Source organism: Mustela nivalis (genome assembly GCF_964662115.1).
Source record: "Mustela nivalis genome assembly, chromosome: 2".
NCBI classification, from domain to species: domain Eukaryota; kingdom Metazoa; phylum Chordata; class Mammalia; order Carnivora; family Mustelidae; genus Mustela; species Mustela nivalis.
Window position 1 is genome coordinate 13,793,272 of NC_139021.1, and position 24,285 is coordinate 13,817,556.

Sequence of the window (24,285 nt, forward strand, 5' to 3'; positions counted from 1 at the left end):
ATAATCAGTAAGGACACTGAAGCAGTATTCAAAAATCTCCCCCCAAAATAAGAGCCCAGGGCTGGATGGCTTCCCAGGGGAATTCTACTAAACATTTAAAGAAGAATTAATACTTTTTTTTCTGAAACTGCTCCAAAAAAATAGAAATGGAAGGAAAACTCCCAAATTCATTTTATGAGGCCAGCATACCTTGATCCCCATGCCAGACAAAGACCCCATCAAAAAGAATTATAGACCAATATCCTTGATGAACACAGATGTGAAAATTCTCATCCAAATGTTAGCCAATAGGATCTAACAATGCATTAAAAGGATTATTCACCACGACCAAGTGGGATTTATTCCTGGGCTGCAAGGTTGGTTCAACATCCGCAAAATCAATCAATGTGATACAATACATTAATAAAAGAAAGAACTCTTGTATCACCATATTATACTCTCAATAGATGCTGAAAAAGCATTTGAGAAAGTACAGCATCCTCCCTTGATCAAAACTCTTCACAGTGTGGGAATAGAGGATACATACCTCAATATCATCAAAGCTACCTATGAAAAACCCACAGTGAATATCATTCACAATGGGGAAAACTTAGAGTTTTCCCCTAAGATCAGGAACATGGCAGGGATGTCCACTATCACCACTGCTAGTCAACATATTGCTAGAATTCCTAGCAGCAATCAGACAACAAAAAGAAATAAAAGGCATCCGAATTAGCAAAGAAGAAGTCATACTCTCACTCTTTGTGGATGATATGTTACTTTATGTGGAAAACCCAAAAGACTCCACTCCAAAACTGCTAGAACTCATACAGGAATTCATTAAAGTGTCAGGATATAAAAATCAATGCTCATAAATCAGTTGCATTTCTATACAACAACAGTAAGACAGAAGAAAGAGAAACTAAGGAGTCAATCCCATTTACAATTGAACCCAAAACCATAAGATACATAGGAATAAACCTAACCAAAGAGGCAAAGAATCTGTACTCAGAAAACTGTAAAGTACTCAGGAAAGAAATTGAGGAAGACACAAAGAAATGGAAAAATGTTCCATGCTCATTGATCAGAAGAACACATATTGTGAAAATGTCTATACTACCTAAAGCAATCTACACATTTAATGCAACTCATATCAAAAGACCATCCTTTTTTTCCCAAATAAATGGAACAAAAAATCCTAAAATTTATATGGAATGAGAAAAGGCCCAGAGCAATGTTGAAAAAGAAAACCAAAGTTGGTGGCATCACAATTGCATACTTCAAGCTCTATTACAAAGCTGTCAGCATCAGGACAGTATGATACTGGCACAAAAACAGACACATAGATCAATGGAACAGGATAGAGAGCCCAGAAATGGACCCTCAACTCTGTTGTCAAAATAGGAAAGAATGTCCAATGGGATAAACACAATCTCTTCCACAAATGGTGTTGGGAAAATTGGACAGCCACATTCAGAAGAGTGAAACTGGACCACTTCTTTACACCACACACAAAAATAGACTCAAAATGGATGAAATACCTCAATGTGAGACAGGAATCCATCAAAACTCTTGAGGGGAACATAGGCAGCAACCATTTTAACCTCGGCCGCAGCAACATCTTTCTAGAAATGTTTCCAAAGGCAAGGGACGCAGGGGCAAAAGTGAACTATTGGGACTTCATCAAGATCAAAATCTTTTCCACAGCAAAGGAAACAGTTAACAAAACCAAAGACAACTGAGAGAATGGAAGAAGATATTTGCAAATGACAAAAGGGCTACTATCCAAAATCTATAAGAATTTATCAAACTCAACACCCAAAGAACAAACAATCCAATCAAGAAATGGAAAGAAGACATGAACAGACATTTCAATAAAGAAGACATCCAGATGGCCAACAGACACATGAAAAAGTGCTCAACATCACTCAGCATCAGGGAAATACAAATCAAAGCCACATTGAGATACCACCTCACACCAGTCAGAATGGCTAAAATTAACAAGTCAGGAAACAACAGATGTTGGCAAGGATGCAGAGAAAGGGGACCTACACTGTCAATGGGAATGCAAGCTGGTGCAGTCACTCTAGAAAATGGTATGAAGGTTCCTCAAAAAGTTGAAAATAGAGCTACCCTATGACCCACCAATTGCACTACTGGGTAGTTACCCCAAAGATACAAATGTAGTGATCTCTTGAAGGGGCACGTACACCCAAATGTTTATGTCCACAATAGCCAAACTATGGAAGGAACCCAGATGTCCATCAATAAATGAATGGATAAAGATCTCTCTCTCTCTCTCTCTCACACACACACACACACACTGGAATACTATGCAGCCATCAAAAAATGAAATCTTGCCATTTGTAATGATGTGGATTGAACTAATGCTAAGCAATATTATTTAACCTGACAGAATCAGCTGTAATGTCCTGTGTTAAACTGTTTTAAATGTTTCCCTCTTCTTTTTTGTCAATAAACTTGTAAATAAAGACCATCATACATTAAGATCCAAAAAATAATAATAGTAACAATAAATAAAACAATAAGAAGGGGCACCTGGGTGGCTCTGTCATTAAGTGTCTGCCTTCAGCTTAGGTCATGATCCCAGAGCCCTGAGATCGAGTCCCACATCAGGCTCCCTGCTCTGCAGGAAGCCTGCTGCTGCCTCTAATATTAAGCGAAATAAGTAAACCAGAGAAAGACAATTATCATATGATCTCTTTGATTTGAAGCATTTGAGAGGCAGGGCGGGGGTCATGGTGGATAGGGAAGAAAAAAATGAAACAAGGTGGGATTAGGAGGGAGAAAACCATAAGAGACTCTTAATCTCATTAAAAAAACTGAGGGTTGTTGGGGGTTGGAGGGGGTTGGTGGTTGGGTTATGGACATTGGGGAGGGTATGTGCTATGGTGAGTGTTGTGAAATGTGTAAGCCTGATGATTCACAGGCCTGTACCCCTGGGGCAAATAATACATAAAATGTTAATAATTTTTAAAAAATACAAAAAATAATAAAAAATTATTTTATAATACAAAAAATAATTAAAAATACCCTCCAAAAAACCAATGGTGTACTGTATGATGACTAACATAACATAATAAAAAATAAAATAAAATATTGTTAAAGTCAAACAAAACATGTATAAGAAGATTTGACTCATAGGTTTCCACTTTATTTCTACTACTTTTCCTTCCATCTCTGAACGTCATTCTAACTCAACCCTAGCATGTTACATTTTGGGGGAGAGTTACAGAGAAAATTACTGAAATTAAAAAAAAAAAAAAAAAAGTTGTTCAAGGGATATGTCCAGAAAGCTGGAATTTGGTGTCTTCCATCTCAAACATGAAAATCAGAAAGCCCATTCCAAGATTATTTGAAAGCTATTCTGATTATCTAATTTAAGTAAGCCAGCACAACCAGGCAAGTCTATAAAATGTACAGGACTTTCTTTCAAGTTTATTTATTTATTTCTTTTAGGAGGAGGACAGGATGCAAAGCCTAAATTTCCTTTAAATATAACACCACCCCCGACATTGTTTATACTTTCCCCTTTGCAATGTTTCCAGGCACACTTTAAAGGAAAGCGATAAGAAGGAAGGAAAAGGGAAGTCACTTACACTGGAGCGTGAAGGACATTAAGTGTCTGCCCTAGAGGGTGTGGATGAAGCTCTTTGGCTGCCCTTGTTTTATTTATTTTTGTTTTGTTTTGCTTTGTTTTTTAAAAGGGAGTCACTAAACCTCACTCTACATCTGGAGTGTGCTTCCTCGGAAGTATAGGAATGCCATAAATCTCCTTTATCAAAGATCATTGTATCAATGGGACAAAAAGGCAAGTGATGTGTACGTTAGGTCTTCAGCTCACTCTGCCCAGTTATCATAAAGAGGAAGGAAGTTGGAGTGACAGGACATAGCAGGTTAGAAAATAGTGGACAGATTGCTAAGGAACAATGCCCAGCTTCCCTGGAAGACCAGTCCTCTTTGGACCTTTCCAAGTTAAGAGAAAGGGTCTGTTTGAGCAGGCGCAATGGCAGGAAGTCAGTCTATTTTCAGAACAAATCTTTGTGCTTAGAAGGCAGCCCAGGGTGATGAGGACACATTTCAGAGTTTGACAGATCCAGGTTCATTTCTTGAATGCTCAAGTTGTCAGGTTTACATTTTTTTTTAAATTTTTAGATGTTATGTATTATTTCCCTCATATGCAAGAGGATATGCAAAATATTTGCAAAATGTGGTTTTGCAAGATTAAAAATTATAATTAATATTAAGGTGAAAGCATATATCCTGATCCTGATAGTAAGTATTCAGTAAGTTTAGATTTCTTTTCTTTTTTTTTTTTCTTTTTTCCTTTCTGAGAGCAAACAAACAAAGTATCTATCTTAGACACAGCTGCTGGGATAGTAAGTTTTTTTGAGAGGTGCTAGACAATATTCTGATAACAATATTTTTGACTCTAGCTTTTCAGATTTAGTATCAGAAACTGGAGGAGATTATGCTGAGTGAAATAAGTCAAGCCGAGTGAGTCAATTATCACATGGTTTCACTTACTTGTGGAGCATAAGGAATAACATGGAGGACACTGGGAGCTGCAGAAGAGAAGTGAGTTGGGGGAAATCAGAGGGGGAATAAACCATGAGAGACTGTGGACTCTGAGAAACAAACTGAGAGTTTTGGAGGGGAGGAGTGTGGGGGTTTGATAAGCCTAGTGGTGGGTATTAAGGAAGAAACATATTGCATGGAGCACTGGGTGTGGTGCATAAACAATGAATCTTGGGACACTGAAAAAATAAATAAATAAATAAAAGAAATGCCTAGAATTGGACAGGTCACAAAATAGCATCTACTCTAAAGGTTATATCTTGCCCCACTTCCTATTTGCCCCCAACTCCTATGGCTAATCTGCAATAAGTGTTCATTTATTTTCATTGTCCAGATAAGAAAACTAGACTCAGGGAGCTTAAGAATTTGTCCAAGGCAATCTAGCCATCAAGTGGTTAATGTAGGCTTAGAAGCCACATCAATTTGAGGCCACAGTTTGGAAACATAACTGTCATGCAGACCAACAAACAGTAGGACCTCCCTTTACTCTGACAGAAAGGGTCTGAAAACACTTAGCTATGTCTTCACCTGATGGCACATTGGAGAAATTGTTTGGCCATCTGGGAGGACACTGTGTGGCAGCTTCTTCAATGTTTCCTTGGATCAAAATGTCCATCCAATAACTTAACCTTCTTGTTTGAATCCCCAGGGACTAGTTGCCTGTCCAGTTTTTCTGAGAATTGAAACTTCAAACCTAACTGCCCAGCTTGGAAACAACATTCTTATTCCACTTTCCAGTAAGCCTTCTCAGCCTTTACTCTCTCCCCCTGCAAATAGCTGTCTTCAAATCTGGGAATAATGCCTATGCTTCTCTCATGATTAAGCCTCATATGAGCTCTCTCATGAGACTTCTCTGGGAGACTCTTTCCCTTCCTTGGCACAATTAATTATCCTGAAGGTCAGAATAGCTTTAGACCCAAATGAACCTGGATTTGAATCCTAATACTGCTCATTGCTAGTTGTGTGAAGTTGGGTAATATGCCTGAGCTCTGTATACTTTCATTAACCTCATCTGTAAAATGCTGTAATCAACCTCAAAGGGTTGATGTGAGGAGGAAACAATAATATATTTTAATATTTGAACACAGTGACTGATGCATACAGTAACTCTTAACTAGCTTTTCTAGATGTGCCATTTTCTAGCTGTGTGGAATTAGGCAAGCTACTTACACATTTTGTGCTTCAGTTGTCACACCTGAAAATGAGGGAAATAATATTTACTGCACAAAATTATTACAGTGAGGATTAAAGACATAACACCTGAAAAGTGCTTTACATGAAACCTGACAAATAAAAATGGATTTCCTTGTATGTTCTATGCTTCCTAGAAAAATTATCTATGGTGCTTATTCTACTATATAGATTTTAAGCTTGAAAAGCCTAGTAACTATTCTACACAGCCAGAAGCCATTAGTACAACTGTACATTTATACACATTTATAATGTAGGATTTTGTTCCATAACACCAGTTATCTCAAGTGAGATCTTGGAAAAATCCTTAGAGTTTAAATATCCCTTGTATTTATAAGAAATTGAACCCTAGGCAATGGCTAGGTTGGAGGAAACCATTAGTGACAACATAAAAATCTCTAAGGGCAGAACTGAGGGCCAACCTGGCAGAAGTTAAAAATGCTATCAATGAGATCCAATTTAATCTAAATATGCTAACACCTAGGGTAACTACAACAGAAGATAGAATTAGTGATCTAGAGGACAAACTGATAAAGAAAAAGTATCAGGAGGAGGCATGGGACAAACAGCTTAGAAACCATGAAAACAGAATTAGGGAAATAAATGATACCATGAAACATTCCAACATCAGAATTATTGGGATCCCTGAGGGGATGGAGAAAGAGAGAAGACTGGAAGATATAGTTGAACAAATTCTGGATGAAAATTTTCCCAATCTGAGGAATGGAACAAGCGTTCATGTCTTAGAGGCAGAAAGAATACCCACCAAGATCAATGAATCTAGAAAGACCTCAAGACACTTGATTGTGAAACTCATGAATCATAATTTTAGACAAGAGCTTCTGGGGGCAGATAGGGAGAAGAGATCCCTTATGTCAGAGGAATGTCCATCAGAATAAGGTTCAGACCTGTCCACAGAAACCTGGCAAGCCAGAAAGGGCTGACAAAACATATTCAGGGCAGTAAATGAGAAGAACATGCAGCCAAGAATACTTTATCAAGTAAGGTTGACATTCAAAATGGATGGAGAGATAAAGAGCTTCCAAGACTGGCAAGGTTTAAAAGAGTATGTGACCTCCATGCTGCCACTACAAGAAATATTAAGGTGGGTTCTATAAAAGAAGAAAGAACCTAAGAGTGACATAGAACCGAAATTTACAGAGACAATCTATAGAAACAAGGACTTCACAGGTAATATGATGTCAATAAAAACATATTTTTCAATTATCACTCTCAACATGAACAGCCTAAGTGCTCCCATAAAACAGCACAGGGTTGCATATTGGATAAAATGACAGGACCCATCCCTATGCTGTCTACAAGAGACACATTTGGAACCTAAGGATACATCCAGAATGAAAGTCAAGAGATGTAAAAGTATTTTTCATGCCAACAGGCCTCAAATCAAAGGGGGGGGGTAGTCATTTCATATCAGATAAATTAGATTTTTTTCAAGATTTTATTTATTTATTTGACAGAGAGAAAAGTCACAAGTAAGGTAGAGAGACAGACAGAGGTAGAGAGGCAGACAGAGGGGGAGGAGGAAGAAGGATCCCTGCTGAGGAGCAAGCCCAATGCAGGGCTCAATCCCAAGAACCTGAGATCATGACCTGAGCTGAAGACAGAGGCTTAACCCACTGAGCCACCCAGGCACCCTGATAAATCAGATTTTAAACTAAAGACTATAGTCAGAGCTAAAGAAGGACACTACAGAATTCTTAAAGGGTCTATGCATCAAGAAGATCTAACAACTGTAATTATTTATTCCTCCAATATGGGACCAGCCAACTACCTAAACCACCTGTTAATCAAAATAAAGAGTCATATTGATATGAATACATTAATAGTAGGGGATCTTAATATGTCACTCAATAATAGACATATCATCCAAACAGAAAATCAATAAACAACAGCTTTGAATGACACGTTAGACAAGATGAACCTCATAGATATATACAGAACATTTCACCCTAAAACAACAGAATACTCATTCTTCTCAAGCGCACATGGAACTTTCTCCAGAATAGATCACAAATTGGGTGACAAATCAGGACTCACTCGATACCAAAAGATTGAGATTATTCCCTGCATATTCTCACATCACAATGCTTTGAAATGGGAACTCAACCACAAGAAAAAGTTTTGAAGGAATTAAACTCAACACACACAAAACAAATAATCACATCAAAAATGGGCAGAAGACATGAAGAGACATTTCTCCAGAGAAGACATACAAATGGCTAACAGACACATGATAAAATACTCATCATCATTAGCCATCAGGGAGATTCAAATCAAAACCGTATTGAGATACCACATCATACCAGTTAGAATGGCCAAAATTGACAAAACAGTAAACAACAAGTGTTGGAGAGGATGTGGAGAAAGGGGAACCGTCTTACACTATTGGTGAGAATGCAAGTTGGTGCAGCTACTTTGGAAAACAGTGTGGGGATACCTTAAGAAATTAAAAATAGAGCTACCTGTGACTCTGCAATCGCACTACTGGGTATTTACCCCAAAGATACAGATGTAGTGAAAAGAAGGGCCATCTGCACCCCAGCGTTCATAGCAGCAATGGCCACAATTGCCAAACTATGGAAAGATCCAAGATGCTCTTCAGCAGATGAATGGATAAAGAAGATATAGTCCATATATATATAATGGAGTATTATGCCTCCATCAGAAAGGATGAATACCCAACTTGTATCAACATGGATGGGACTGGACGAGATTATGCTGAGTGAAATAAGTCAAGCAGAGATAGTCAATTATCATATTGTTTTACTTACTTGTGGAGCATAAGGAATAACAAGGAGGACATTGGGTGTTGGAGAAAAGACATGAGTTGGGGGAAATTGGAGGGGGAGACAAACCATGAGAGACTGTGAACTCTGAGAAACAAACTGAGGGTTTTGGAGGGGAGAGGAGTGGGGTGTTGGGTGAGCCTGGTGGTGGGTATTAAGGAGAGCATGAATTACATGGAGCCCTGGGTGTGGTGCATAAACACTGAATCTTGGAACAATGAAAAAATTAAATTAAATTTTTAAAAAAGAAATGTATCCAATAAATCATTGGGTCAGTATCATTTCTAGAAAGTCTATGTGAGATATGGGAGAGCCTTCCCTCTGTTAAAGGATTCTTCTCAGAATGGTAAATTCCCCCACCACTATTTTTCACTTGTTAATGTATCTCATTTGCATTGAAACTCATCCCTGAGTGTGTAAAATCTGAAGCAATTCTAAATATGATTTTGTATAAGTAATTTGAGGTAGGGAGTTCGAGACAGTTTGGCTGTCACCTTGAAGCTGATATACCAATTTAATGCATTGTGCTCTCTTATGGATCAACCAAGTAAACCTTCTTAGTTTCTAATAGACATTAAGAGAGGAATAAGAATAAGAAAAAGACAGATAACTATTAAAAGTATAGTGTAATTCAGCAAACATTATCTAATGTATATAATGTTTGAAAGTTTTTAACTAAATGTTTTGATATGTGACAACTATTTCAAACCATTGAATTTATTTTGCAGCAATACATGTTTAATACTATATTTTGTGACACTCATCATAGGAGGAAAATTTTAAGAAAACAAACATGGAAGTAGGTGAAATTAAATTAAGTTTATATTTAGTTAGTCACTTTTCATTTTATTATCTAATAACAAAGAATAGACCACATTTTTGGTCTTAATATAAATTTCAACAACTTTAAAAGCTTATGTCATACAGAGTATATTCTTAAACCATAGTAAAATAAAAGTTAAAAAACAACCATTAAAAAAATTTTTAGAAAATTCTCATGTATGTATGAAAAATGAAACAAGATGGGATCAGGAGGGAGAAAAACCATAAGAGACTCTTAATCTCAGGAAACAAACTGAGCGTTGCTGGGGGGTGGGAGGGTAGGGATAGGGTGGTGGGGTTGTGGACACTGGGGAGTGTATGTGCTATGGTGAGTGCTATGAAATGTGTAAGCCTGATGCTTCATAGACCTATACCTCTGGAGCAAATAATATGTTATATATTAATTAAAAAAGAGAAAAAAGAAAATAGGTAAAGAATAGAGAAAATTAATGAATCCAAAAGCCACTTCTTTGAGAAGGACCATAAAATTAATTGATCACTAAGCTAACATGAATGAAAGAGTAAAGATATATATATATATAATATATATATATATATATATATATTACCCATGTCAAGAATAAAAGATACAGCATAATTATATATCTTTATATGTGAAAAAGATAATGAGAAAATATTACAAACAACTTCATATGTCAATAAATTTGACAACTTAGATATGCACAGGTTCCTGGAAACATGAAAATACTGGAACTCACTCAAGAAGAAATAGATATGGAGTAGGTTGGTTTGTGGGCACTGTGGGAATGGTATGAGCTATGGTGAGTGCTGTGAAGTATATGTAAGTCTGACGATTCACAGACCTGTACACCTGGGGAAAATAATACATTACATGTTAATAAAAATAATTAAATAAAAGAAGAAATAGTTAGCCTTGATAGCCCTATGTCTATTAAAGGAACTTAACTTATGTTTAAAAAATTTCCCACAAAGAAAACTCTAGTCACAGTCAGCTTCACCAGAGAATTCTACAAACAAACCAACCAACAAACAACAACCACACACACTTTCAAAGACATTTGAAGAGGAAAGTACACTTCCCAACTTATTGTACAAGACCAGCATCACTTTGATTCCCAAACCAGACCCCAAAATATTATAATAATAGAAAACTAAGGGCCAATACTGCTCAGGAAGGTAAAAGCAAAAAGTCTCAATAAAATTAGATCAAGTTCAGTCCAGCCATACATAAAGATCAGACAGAGTTCATCCTAAAAGTTTAAAGTTAGTGTATAAAAATTAATCAACATAACTGATGATGTTAACTAACTGCAAAAGAAAAACCATATGATCATCAAAATATATACGGAAAAATACATTTGACAAAATGTAATATATATTCCCAGTAAAAACTTCCTAAAGCTAGAAAGAGAAAGGAAGTTTATCAATTTGATAAAGAACATACACCAAGAAACTTAGAGTTAGTATCATACTTAATGAGGAAAAACAGAATGCTTTCCCCCTAAAATCATGACCAAGGCAGTGAGATCTGCTTCCACTTTTCCTATTCAACACTGGGCACAAAAAGGAATAAACATCCATATTGGAAAGGGAAAAAAAACGAGTCTGTTTTTACTCATAGAAGACATGATTATGCACATCAAAAATTCTATAGCATCTACTCCCTCTGCCAAATGCTAGTATAACTAATAAGTTAATTAGCAAAATTCCAGGATTCAAGATCAATATGAAAAATCTTATTTCTATATGCCACAACAATCTAAAATTGAAATTACAAAGAAATGCCATTGAAAATACTATCATGGAGGACATTAGGTGAAGGAGAGGAGAAATAAATTGAGGGAAATTGGAGGGGGAGACAAACCAGGAGAGACTATGGACTCGAAGAAACAAACTGAGGGTTTTGGAGCAGAGGGCGGTGGGGGTAGGGAGACCCTGGTGGTGGGTATTATGGAGGGCACGTATTACATGGAGCCCTGGCTGTGGTGCATAAACAATGAACCTTAGAAAACTGAAAAAAATAAGATTAATTTTTTTAAAAAGAAAATACTATCAAAAATAGGAAATATTTAGGTATATATCTGACAAAAAATGTACAAGACAGAAATACTGAAAACTAGAAAACATTGCTGGAGAAATTAAGGAACTATTCATAACGTACTTGGGAAGGGACACTATTAAAGACCTTTTTATTTTCTTCACATCATTTAAGTCCATCTGAAAGCATCCTGTTTGTTCCCAGATTTACAAATCAATTTTCTGTCTTGCCCTGCCCAGCTCACTACTGTTTTCCAGTGCATCAAACATTGCCAGCGACACAAGAGGCGCCTGCTGAATAAATGTGTATTCAATGAATGAGCAAATGAATTCATCGGTTTCTATTTAAGGCTTTGCGTTTAGTTTGGGTCTTGACAATCTCCCCCAAATGCCATTTGCCAAAAACTTTTCCCTTAATTTCTAATCCCATGTCTGTTAACAAGGAAATTAAATCCAGATGTTTCTGAATCATCCATCCTGGACTCACCAGAATTTGATGTTGCAAGACCTGAGTTATGGAGTTTTTCCTTTAGTAAAACCCATGTCCAGAGAGGGAAATAAGTAACCCCTGGAGATACAGGATTAAAGGGGTGGGGAAGAGCTTGGACATTTCTAAATTGTATCTCCAGTTCAAAATTGTACAGGAGTTCGTAGGGAAATGGGGGTAGTATCTAGTAACCTCTATCCTTGGTTTTCTCTGCAAGGTCAGGGAAACTTTCTTGTGGAGGACCCTACTAAGATATCTTGACTTCTCCAATGGGTGGTGAAACCTTCTAGTTGAATCTTTTACCCTCAGATAAACTCGGGGCAGGTTGCCACCCCAAGTTCTCATAATTAACTTTATTTGATACACTACTTTAGGGGCAAAAGTCCAGTGGAGCTATTAGAACAAGTCTGTCATCCAGTAACAGATCTTTCAAGATCAGGAAAAAAAGCAAGTCTGTTTAGAAACTGATGACCCAGCCTTCTGCTTGCTTGTTTTTGTTTTGTGTGTGTGCTAGTGTGGATTTCAGGAGTGAATAGGAGCTTTCCAACAAGACAGATTTGTGTTTTGATTGCACTTCTATTCACCGGGAGTGTCCTCTGGGCATTACAAAATTTCTTTGAGCCTCTGTTTATTGTTTTTAATTGAGTTAAAATAGTATAAAATTGTTTTGATGATGAAATTAGATTTTTTTTGTAAAGGGCCTGTCAAAACACCTAGTACTATGAGAAATATTAGAAGACAGAGAAAATAAAAGAAAAATAAAACAAGGACAGGGAGAGAGAGGAAGGAATAACGGAAGGAAGGGAGGGAAAGAGAGAAGGAAAAATGGGAAGAGAGGGAAGGAAGGAGGATGGATGGTGGTCTGTCGGTACATGATTAACAATTTAAAAAACTGGTTCCGTAGTAAATAAATAAATAAATAAAGATGAATCAGTCCATCAACCCTGGATTTATAGTGCCCGCCAATTTCCATGGTGAATATATTCTCATCATGGCCAATTACAAGCTTTTAATGTGAAGTCAACCAGCTCGCAAAATTTCTGAAAATTCAATAATCGGTTGCTGCAAGCTGATCCAGGCCAGCACACACAGCACTCAGGAACAGCTGCAAAAAAGCCATAGTTCTGCAGAAAATAAACACTGGTCAGGCAGCCTATGACGGCGGTGGATCCAAGTGTAGCTTCACTTCAATTTAAATCCACAAATATTAATTTCCATCTTTTTTAAAATGGTGTTGCCCTTGAAGCTTCAACATGAGATGGGAGTTAGAAAACTTGATCAATTGATTATACTTTGGGGGTCTGAAATTTGGGGGTTCCAGGATTTATAAAGTAGAGCTGAAGACGAGTCGCATTTTTTGAACTCGTAAGCAGGACCATTTTGTGGGTTTTAACTAGTGGTCTGCCTGACCTATTAAAAAAAAAAAAATCCTCTGAGCTAATAAAGTGGATTCCACACTTAAGGATATGCTGAGGTCTCAAGGACTTTCTCCAGGATAAAATGCAATTACGGTCTTAATAGGGAATTGTATTTAGACCATTATCATCCCTTAATACCTCTCAGTGTTTGATTTGCTTACTTCACAACCAATTTTTTAGCAAGAATCTTAAGGAAAGAGGCAAAGGGCAGGTAAGTTTTAAAATGAGGTCAGGGGAGTCAAAAATACCTTAAACCCTAGGTCACTAGAGAGAAGTCTGACACTGGGTTGAATGTGGCCATGGTAGACCCTGAGCCACATAAAGAGAAGAAGTGACCAGAGGACTTTGGTGCAGGGTATAAGGGGGGGATTTGTGAACAGGTCCCACCTGACAACCCTGAAGCTTTTGTTTTTATTTTTACATTATTTTAATTAGAAAGAAACCTGTATCCTCACTATTTGCGTGATATTAGAGCAAATCACTTACCCATTCTGATTCAGTTACCTTACCTTTAAAAAAGGAGCACTGTATCAGCCAATTCTTGTGAGTTTCCTGGGAGGTAACACAGGCATCTGGTAGGAGGCAAGGTATAAGCTTAATGACTGGTTGCTTGTTTTTCTTTCCTTCATAATTTTTCTCTGTAAGAAGGAATGAATGAAAAGACATGAAAGTGCTTCATCATGTAGATAGTGAGACCAGTAAATGTCAAATGTGTGTGTGTGTGTGTGTGTTGATGGGTTGCCATATGGACAACTGATTTCAACTCAGTAGGCAGAGGAATGCTTTAATACAACCACATGGTTCTATTTAATTCCTTAGAAGGTACCCAGGCTAGGTTAGAAAACTCTTGACCCCTCCTTTAGAGCCAATTTCAGATGCTGTGTCTAATTCCCCAAGCAGAAACCAGCTCCTCTTCACTGTTTGCAGCTTCTTTTCCGTCTATGTTAAGCACACCTTCCATGCCGCCTTGTCATATAGTTCCGTTGCTGAGTCTGGGTTTGTGAGTTAATCCTTTGCTTAGAAAGAGCACATGCCTCCTTTGGATTACTTCAGGTAACAGGGTACTGTAATAAAACTCATGGCCATACAAATACAGAGATGCTCCTCCAGGTCTCCTGGGAACAGGAGCATTCCACAATCTTGCTTCTGGAAAGAACAGCGATAGTCAGACATCTTGGCCTCAGAGAGATGGAAACACCCCCAAGAACAGGAAGGTTCGCTAGGTCCCAACAAGCATCCTTCTCACACGCACAATGTGCACACGTGGGCACCTGCACACCGGCCAGCGGTCACCTGTGCCTCCCTTGGAATGGGGCTGCTTGTGGAGCCTCTGAGCCCGGACTCCCCTCACCTGGATGTTACCACACACCCCTTTTTTCCTCCTCTGCTGTCTGCTCATCTCTGAGAGAGAAAATCTGACTGTGAAGGCGGTCACTATTAAGCCCATCATCGTCCAGCCTTTCCATGCCACCCACAGTATGCTGGCAACTGACAGTCCTTGAGTCGGGTGTCCACTCCAAGCAAATCAACCTTGTCCAGGGTGCTGGGTTCATACCCTGCACTAGTGAAACTTCCGACATGAATGGGTTGCACTTTGGGGGTGCGGGGGAGACTCCAACAAAGGATGCTGTGGCGTGGCCAGCGTTTGAAGCAAGGACTCCTTGGTGAACAACTCATGTCTATTAACATTCTATGAACTCCTTTTACAAGGTCAGTAAACTGTCTCTTGTGTATCTCCGCATTCCCATCAGCAGCTACTAGGTGCTGCGCAAATGCTTTTAAACCCCAATTTTTACTGATTCCTCATTAGATTGGTTTTAACTTTTTGATAATTCCAACTCTGATTTTGAAAGAGTGTATTTGTGCATATGATGTGGGGTGTGTGTGTGTGTGTGTGTGTGTGTGTACCACAGATAGCAGGGAACACATACAAAAGGCATTACAACCCTTCACAGAAAATAGAATAGCAGGCAAACAGTCTGGACCAAGTTTAAAAATAAATTTTAATAAGATGCCTTAGGGCCTCTCATCTAGAAAGAACTTGAAGTAGACATATCACATCCTCCTTTATATAATTTTTTTTCTTACACAGCTGTGAACTATATTAATGGCTGTGGCCCAATTTCTATACTTAGATACCCAGTTTAAGCTTCTCCAGATAAGCCCATTTGTCTCAGAAATAAAACATATAGGTGTTTGCTATTCATGCTTCACCCACGCGGCTACTCCCTGGAGCAACAACTTGAATGTGGTGAGAAGAAGAAAATGAAAAGGGAAAGATTCCTGATCGGGGAAGATTGGTATATCCCCAAGCTTTATTGGGCTGGGAACTCAGCCATTGTTGGCCAGACCTCTCCAATGTGATGGACGGAAAAACACCAGAGACCACAGTGGTACCAAGTTTTGTGGTATTTATCATAGTATACCATGACCTGGATTTGTACATCTTCAGTCACACTAATCTGCTTCATTTATCTTAATATCCCCATCACAACGCTGGCTGCATAGCAGACTCAGTACATCTTTTCTCAATCAATGAATCTTTGAATACACAACTACATGAATGAGTGAAAGTGCTTTGACACATGGTCATTGTCGCTCGTCTTGCCCTGCACACTCTTGACTTCATGGACTCGCATCTCATTCCCTTCCTCTCTTTCTCTCTCCCTGCTAGCATTGTCAGATGTAGACAGACAACAGAGGACACCCAGTTAAGAGAGGACTTCATACAATCACTCAGTGCAAATATGCTCCACTGGAATCTGTCATTTATCTGATTTAACTAAGCCCTGCATTTTAACCGGCATGCCAACAGACCCAACCGGTAAGTCTACGTTCATGCTACCCTTCTCCCCACCCCCAGCCCATCTCCTCCCACCCCCATTCTACTGCACCCAGGGCTCTCAGAACCATGTCACACTGAGCTGTGCTGGAATGGCTCTTGCTCTACTGAAAGGAGATGCCAGTCTTCTGCCGCGCCTAAAAGTGGATGGGGTCTCCACAAGCTTCCTAAAGAAAACAGGAGCTGCCCGGGAGAAGCGAGGCATCCTGACTGAACACTTGCCTCTTTTGTCTCAAACAAAGAAAAGGGCTATTCACAAACCAAATTGATTAAAATTGAGGGAAATTGCCGGACCATTGATAATTGCAGCAAGAGGGCAGTGGTCACTTGGACTGATTGTCACTTCAGAGGGAGTTGCGCACCAACAGCCAATCAAGGGCATTAGTGAGAAGCAACCTTTTAGTGACCTGCATTTCCCCCCTTGGGAAGCATTTCACACAAGTCTTTAAAGCCAGGCCTGAGCATTTTCCGTACCGTATTTACCTTTAATTCCCAAACCTAGGGGGACTGAAAATCATTCAGTCTCTAAATGTCTTTCACATGCTTGGGAGATGAATTAGACCGGCTTTGTCCATTCGCCAGTCTTTGTAATAGGACAAGCTGGCCAAGACCCGCGGCCCCCACGTATCACCGGGACTCTGGGCGCCCACCTTCCTGCACCCCCGTCACTCAATTCAGAAACGCTGCTTCTGTTCAACACCATGAAAACCTGAGTACTTGTCTGGTGCCTGTTCCCCCCTCCCCACATCCTCTCACAGTGGCACGTTGACAAAGATAAATCTCTCTTGGTTTTAAAAGGAATCTGTATTTATAAATCTGGTGAAAGAATTTTGACCTGGGACCTAGGAGACAGGGAGTGGTCCCGGCTCCGCCACAGACATGCTGAATGGTTTCTGGCAAGTTGTAGAACATTTCTAGACCGCAACTTTCTCACTGAGAAAATAACAATGTTGGACATGGGCCACAGGTCAAAAGTGTGCTAATCGTCGCAATACCTGGGGACTCTGAAGAAAAACTACTATAGAATACATATATGATATATAAATAATAGACTTTAAATAATGCATAATAAAAATTTTCTTCTCTGGAATTGTCATATATATAGATACATATCTTTATCTATATTTCTATCTATCTATCGACATAGGGGTGTGTGTGTGTGTGTATATACACACAGCAATTCCAAAGGAAAAATATACATACATGTATATTTGTGTGTTTGGGATCAGTAACCTATACACTATTAATCAGCTCTGGGTGATTCTGAAGATTGGACAGGCCTGAAAAGCATTAGAGAAAGAGGTCACTGATTTTCTTCTGGTTGGCATTTCATGGTAGGAACACCAAAGCGTTTTTCTCTCCTGCCTATTCCCAGGAGCCTAGAGGCTGTGCCCATAAGGGGTAAGTGAGACAGGGCCTCCAAGGACATTTCAGAGGTCAAAGGGCTCTGCTCCAGGAAGGCAAGAGTAGCTGCCCTCTGTCCACCAACCAGGAAATCACACACTTTTGCTGGAAGGGCACTTCCTTAGAGCAGAAGGAAGGGTGAATTCTTTGGTTGCCTCCGGGGACAGGCTGAGGTGAATTCAGAGCTCTCCCTCACCCCTGCCCTGGCCTGTGGCACAGGAGGCTTTGGTTAGAAGAAGGGCTGTCCTATGATTAAAATTAGGCCAGGAAAATCCCTTCTCCATGTGGACTCCATGTTCTGATGACAAATCCCCCACCATCTGGGGGCCGACTTCTTCAATCTCTACAAACACCTGCCCTATGGAAAGGGGGCTAGGCTGCTGCCAGGGGACTGGATTCTGGCTTCAGAGACACCGCCAAACTGCTTATATGACTCTGAGCTCTTTCCCACACTTTTCAGTGCCTCCGATGTCTCATTTGTAAATCACCTGTTGGTTGATACTTGTAAGGTCCTTTTCTAGTTGTGAACAGGTACAGAATGATTTTTGTAAATTTCTGCGGCTATTGTTTACACCATTAACAAAAAGATGTGCAAATAGAATTGTTTAATAGTTTCTAGTGACAAAAAAAGACACAAGCTGCATGTGTCTAAATATGGAAACGGCTGCACATTGTGGCAAATCCAAGCAAGGAATATTATCCAGCCACTTAAAAAAAATGAGTTAAATTGCGATCTATTACCCTCAAGGGATGTCCATGATGAATTGTAAAAGTGAGACATTTGTAGAGAGTTTAAGCAAGTCGAAGAAATATGTGTGAATGAATCTGATGCTTTCAATAAAAAGGACAAAAAGCATAGGTCTATATGTTTTACATTAATATTGAAATGAAGGCGAAGATGGGCGCCTGGGTTGCTCAGTCCTTAAGCATCTGCCTTCAGCTCAGGTCATAAGCCCAGGGTCCTGGGATTGAGTCCAGCCTCTGGCTCCCTGCTCAGTGGGGAGCCTATCTCTCGCTTTCACTTTGTCCCTCCCCACTGCTTTTGCTTTCTCATTCTCTCTCAAATAAATAAAATCTTGAAAGAAAGAAAATGAAAGCAAAGATACCCATCATGCCGTTAAAACTACTTTCCTAGACGGTTACCTGGGTGGTTGGGTAGGTTAATAAGCATCTGCCTTCAGATCCATTCTTGATCCCAGAGTCCTGGGATTGAGCCCTATGGGGCTCCCTGCTCAGCGGGGAGCTGTTTCTCCCTCTCCCTCTGCCCCTCGCCCCTACCTGTGCTCTCTCTGTCTCCCTCTCAAATACACAAAATCCTTTTTAAAAAATGGTTTCCTATAAGGACAAGGAATGGGCTAAAGGAATATTATGAGCTGTTTTTTCATGGTTTTAAACTGCTTAATTTGTTGTAGCAAAGACAAGTTTCTTTTGAAAAATTTTGAAGATAAATTAAATCAAATAAGAAAGCCTAAACATTCTTATCACAGCTCTTCCTCTGAGGAAGGCACGAAGAATGTAGGGTAGAAGTTCAAGATCTGGTCCTCACAAGCTACTGGGAAACATTCCCACAGACTTTGGTTCCTCCTCCTTTCGGGGCATCATCACCCTCCCCATTGACAGTGCCCTACGGGACCGCCACCTGTGCCAGTACTGTGGCATCAGCCTCTGAGCCTGTCTCCTCTCTTCCCGTGCCACGTGTGTATTCCCCACGTCCCTGCCCATGAAATAGTTCTCATACATCTGCTCGTGTCACTCCCCTTCTCGAAAACAGTCAATGACTTCCCCCAGCTTACAGGATACAGTCGACACTCTTCACCAGGGTAAACTAGACTCATCACAAGTCGCACATTTTTTGTTTAATTTTATCTACAGACATTTCCTATTCTATCTTCAGACACATTAAATTGTTCTCCATTTGCTCTTTTTAAAACTGCCTTTTCATGGCTTACTAATAGTTCATATGATACTTACCTCAGTCTGGATTCTATTCTATTCTCCCTGCATATTTCTGGTGAACTTCTTTATAAGTAATTCTTATTTATTTATTTATTTGACAGACAGAGATCACATGTAGGCAGAGAGGCAGGCAGAGAGAGAGGAGGAAGCAGGCTCCCTGCTGAGCAAAGAGCCCGATGTGGGGCTCGATCCCTGGACCCTGGGATCATGACCTGAGCCAAAGGCAGAGGCCTGAGCTACCCAGGTGCCCCTATGGTGAACTTTTAATATCCTTCAAGACCCAACTTAAATATCCTCACCTGTGATAATGTTAATTCTTATATCGAGACCCACAAAATAGAAGCTGCCCATGCTGCAAATTTAAACATAAGTTAGTCTGTACTTATGGGAAACACCTGTCAAGGAAAATGGATACCAATCACAACCCTCCAACTCAGCTTTAGCTGCTTACTTTACCCTAGAAAACAGGAGCTACTAGATTTATAACAAAATTCCTCATACCTTAGCCAACCATGTCCCATGTTCATGTTGCCCCTCCTAACATTATAAAACTCATTCTTACCTGAAATGCCTTGGGAATAGTGCTCTACTGTTTGCAAGGCACTGTACTTCCCCAATCCATGGATAGTTTTCCTTTGAATAAAGGAAATTGTTTCTGAATTGTTTTAGTTTTCTCATGTGACACATATATCAAGGCTGTATTTATCACCACCCTCCAGAGTAAGTCATCTATACTCATACAACATCCACTATACAACATCCACTATTCTAGGGTAATACTTTATAGCCTTACCTTTATCCTTCTAGAATGGAAACTGCATTGCACGTACTATATGCTCAATTAATTCTACATAAGTTATATTTACTTCTAAACTTTCTGGAATTTTTTTAAAGATTTTATTTATTTATTTATGACAGAGAGAGATAGTGAGAGAGGGAACACAAGCATGGGGAAGCTGGAGAAGGAGAAGCAGGGTCCCTGCTGAGCAGGGAGCCCAATATGGGGCTCTATCCCAATATGGACCCTGGGATCATGACCTGAGCCAAAGGCAGATGTTTAATGACTGAGCCACCCAGGTGTCCCACTTTCTGGAATATTTTTTAACAAAACTATTTATAAAATAAATAGGTTCGCAGCAAAAATCTGATTATAGATTATTAGGGATATGACTGTTAATTTAAATTTTGTGTTTAAGTAACCAAAGTGAGTACTCAGTTAAAAATTAATAACATCAATGAAACACCAACCTGTGGTAATTATTGCCATTTAAATGATTGCTTCTGTTGGTCATTGCTGCCCCCAAACTCCTGGATGCCTCCCTTCTGGCTACTCTAGCATAACGGTGTGAGACCAATGAAATAACATTCTTCTGGGGCACCTGGGTGGCTCAGTCAGTTAAGTATCTTCCCTCGGCTCAGGTCATGATTTCAGACTCCTGGGATGGAGCCCCACATCAGGCTTCCAGCTCAGTGAGGGGTCTGCTTCTCCCTCTCCCTCTGCTCCTCCCCCATGTTCATGTTCTCTCTCTCTCTCTCAAATAAAATTTAAAAAATATTGAAAAAAAAAAAAAGAAAGAACATTATTTTGGGCACCCACAGATCAGGTGTAAGTCCCAATTTCTGCTTTTCCTGACCATTTTATATCTGGCAAGCTCTTAACTACTCTGTACCCTACTTTTCTCAACTATGACCACGGTCATTCAATGAGGACAATGGGAAGTTGATTACTTCTCTGGGTAATAGTGAAGTTGATCCAGTAAGAATGTTGAACTTCTACATGAACCTAAGCTATCATTACTTTCTGTAACGGCTATACCTGTTGCATTAAAATTAATAATGAATTAATAATAATAAATATTAATAAATTAATAAATACTGCAACAGTATTTATTTGCCCCTCATGGGGGGTGAAATCAGAATCAGTCATGGTTGTCAGGAGAAAAAGCACAACATGGATACCTAGCTCATTTAAGCAAATCTGTTAGAGAAAAATGAAGATTTCCCATACCAATTGTTATGAAATGGTTATTTCCCATGCAAAGATTTTTTTTTATTTTGCAAAAAGTATAATTACTAGGTTCATTTAAGTAGCAAGGTCTTCAGAATGTGTGCATTATCTTTTTTCTTTTTTTATTTAAATTCAATTAGCCAATGTATAGTACATCATTAGTTTCAGATGCAGAGTTCAATAATCTATCAGTTGCATGTAACACCCAGTACTCATCACCTCATGTGCCCTCCTTAATGCCCATCATCTAATTACCCTACTCCCTCCATCCATCTCGTCTCCAGCAACCCTCAGCTTATTTCCTAGAGTTAAGAGTCTCTCACAGTTTGTCTCCCTCTCTGATGACTTCCCATTCAATTTTCCCTCGCTTCCCCTATGATCCTCTGTCCTGTTTGTATGTGCAAGATCTTAATTCACACACAAAAAATATCACTTTACACATGTACACACACACACATATACACACACATTTTTGGTCAGTTAGAACAGGCTTTCTCTTCCTATTCCTCCTGTAAACATCATTTCCTTCCACTCTGGGGAGGCAAAATAGAAGTGTGATTTGCTGAGCTTGGTGATGGGCTAATTTTGGTTGCAATCTGGGTTCTAAAGCTTTTTATGATGGGCAGGTTATTTAAGTCCTCTGAGCCTCCATTTCTAAATCAATCAAATGATATCTAGCTTTCAAGATTATTATGAAACTAGAAATAAAGTATATAATGTACATGGCACATAATGTGTGCTAAAAATAACAGCTGCTATCATTAGTATGTTTCACCATCATGTGCTTCAAATATCTTGCTCCCCTAGATCAAAAAGCTGGCTAGCCGTGACACAAGCAAGAAATCAGAAACCTCAAGTGGAGCATAACAAATATCATGGAAGACAAGGAGTGTTAGAGAGGAGAAGGGGGTTGGGGTAAATTGGAAGGGGAGGTGAATCATGAGAGACTATGGACTCTGAAAAACAATCTGAGGGGTTTGAAGTGGCGGGGGGGGGGAGGTTGGGGTACCAGGTGGTGGGTATTATAGAGGGCACAGATTGCATGGAGCACTGGGTGTGGTACAAAAATAATGAATACTGTTTTTCTGAAAATAAATAAATTAATTTAATTAAAAATAAAGTAAAAAGAAAAAGAAAAAAGAAAAAAAAGAAATCAGAAACCTCTGCCACACACATACTACTGAATATGTAAAAGATAAAAATTCAAAAAATAATCCTCTCTAATAATATATCTCAAACTCCGAGTGCTAATGTTTCATCAGAACTAAAACTTAATTGGATTACAGTTCTGGTCCTAGGACAAAGCGGGAAGAATTGTATTAACAACAAATACCAGTTTTCATGGGGTAAACAGAACAGTCAACAGATAGGTGTGAAAAGTTTGGCAGGAAGGAGAATCCCATAGGTCTATATCTACATCTATATCTATATATAGTGAAGATTTTATTTATTTATTTGACAGAGATCACAAGCAGGCAGAGAAATAGGCAGAGAGAGAGAGAGCGAAGCAGGCTCCCTGCTGAGCAGAGAGCCTGATGTGGGGCTCTAATACAGGACCCTGGGATCATGACCTGAGCCAAAGGCAGAGGCTTTAACCCACTGAGCAACCCAGGCACCCCCCCCAATAGGTTTATATTATCAGAGTCCTAATATATAAAAGTCATTGATTCTGATCAGTGAGCCAGTAGAGTAATTTGAGTACAGTCTCTGATGCCTAACAGAATTCAAATATCAGCTTCGCCACTTTCCACCCACGTGGGTGGAAATCTGTCCAGTCGTGAAGGCACTCGAGAGCAGAGACACCACTCTCAGCTGGGGAATCCACACTAACAGTCACTGAGAACTTACCATGTGGCAGACACTCGGATGTGTAATCCACATACGTTTTCTATGTTAAGTAGCTCAATGGGAGCTCTATTTTTAGGAGGAAAAATCAGAAATGCAGAGAGGCCATATAAATCCCCCAGTGTCACAGCCACAGATGGCAAACTCATGCACAGAGCCTCTGCACATTGCCATAATCAGTTTCTCATTGTTTTTTAAAAATAACTTCAGGAGGGGCGCCTGGGTGGCTCAGTGGGTTAAAGCCTCTGCCTTCAGCTCAGGTCATGATCTCAGGGTCCTGGGATGGAGCCCCACATTGGGCTCTCTGCTCAGCGGGGAGCCTGCTTCCTCCTCTCTCTCTCTGCCTGACTCTCTGCCTGATTGTTATCTCTGTCAAATAAACAAATAAATAATCTAAAAAAAAAAAAAAAGACAAAAACAAAAACTCCAGGATATAATGCATTGAAAACATGCACTTTTTAATTGTTGGTGGTTCATATTTATAATATGAATTCTATGTTCCCAATCTGGGGGAGCTGCTGTATCATAAATTTGAAAAGAAGAGCAGTCATGTGGCACTTACAGAAAATACCACTAAGCCTGTGTCCGAAGCATCCATTATCTTTGCAAAGTATTTCAGCTTAACTGTACCATATATCCAAAGACCCTTCTAGTGTCGTGAGTGACTTCCTGTTGTCAGTAAACAGCATTCTACACTAACCGTCAGATCAGAACACACAGACCTGGCGTGTAGCGAGCATGACTTCCTCATGTCCCGTCAAAAGAAAACGAGGCTCAATATAACGGAATCAGATCTTGCAGATACAGAAGCACATCTGATCCCTGGCAGAACTAACACTCCCACTGAAAATTCCTGACTCACAGTTCAGAAATGAGCAAGAACGCATGATGAGTTTTTCAGTTCATTG

The 24,285-nt window shown here is 39.4% G+C and overlaps 1 long non-coding RNA gene across 5 annotated transcripts in view; it reads right to left on the bottom strand.

Annotated features, from left to right (window-relative positions):
• The window catches only part of LOC309859196, a 606,625-nt gene that overhangs the window by 328,410 nt on the left and 253,930 nt on the right, over window positions 1-24,285 (bottom strand). For 4 of the 5 annotated variants that reach the window (XR_014308603.1, XR_014308605.1, XR_014308606.1 and 1 more), the window contains 2 exons: window positions 14,277-14,468; window positions 13,832-13,960 (listed from right to left, as the gene is read on the bottom strand). This is a non-coding gene — a long non-coding RNA (uncharacterized lncRNA). The remainder of the gene's footprint in view (window positions 1-13,831; window positions 13,961-14,276; window positions 14,469-24,285) is intronic. The other variant, XR_014308604.1, reaches the window with a different exon arrangement.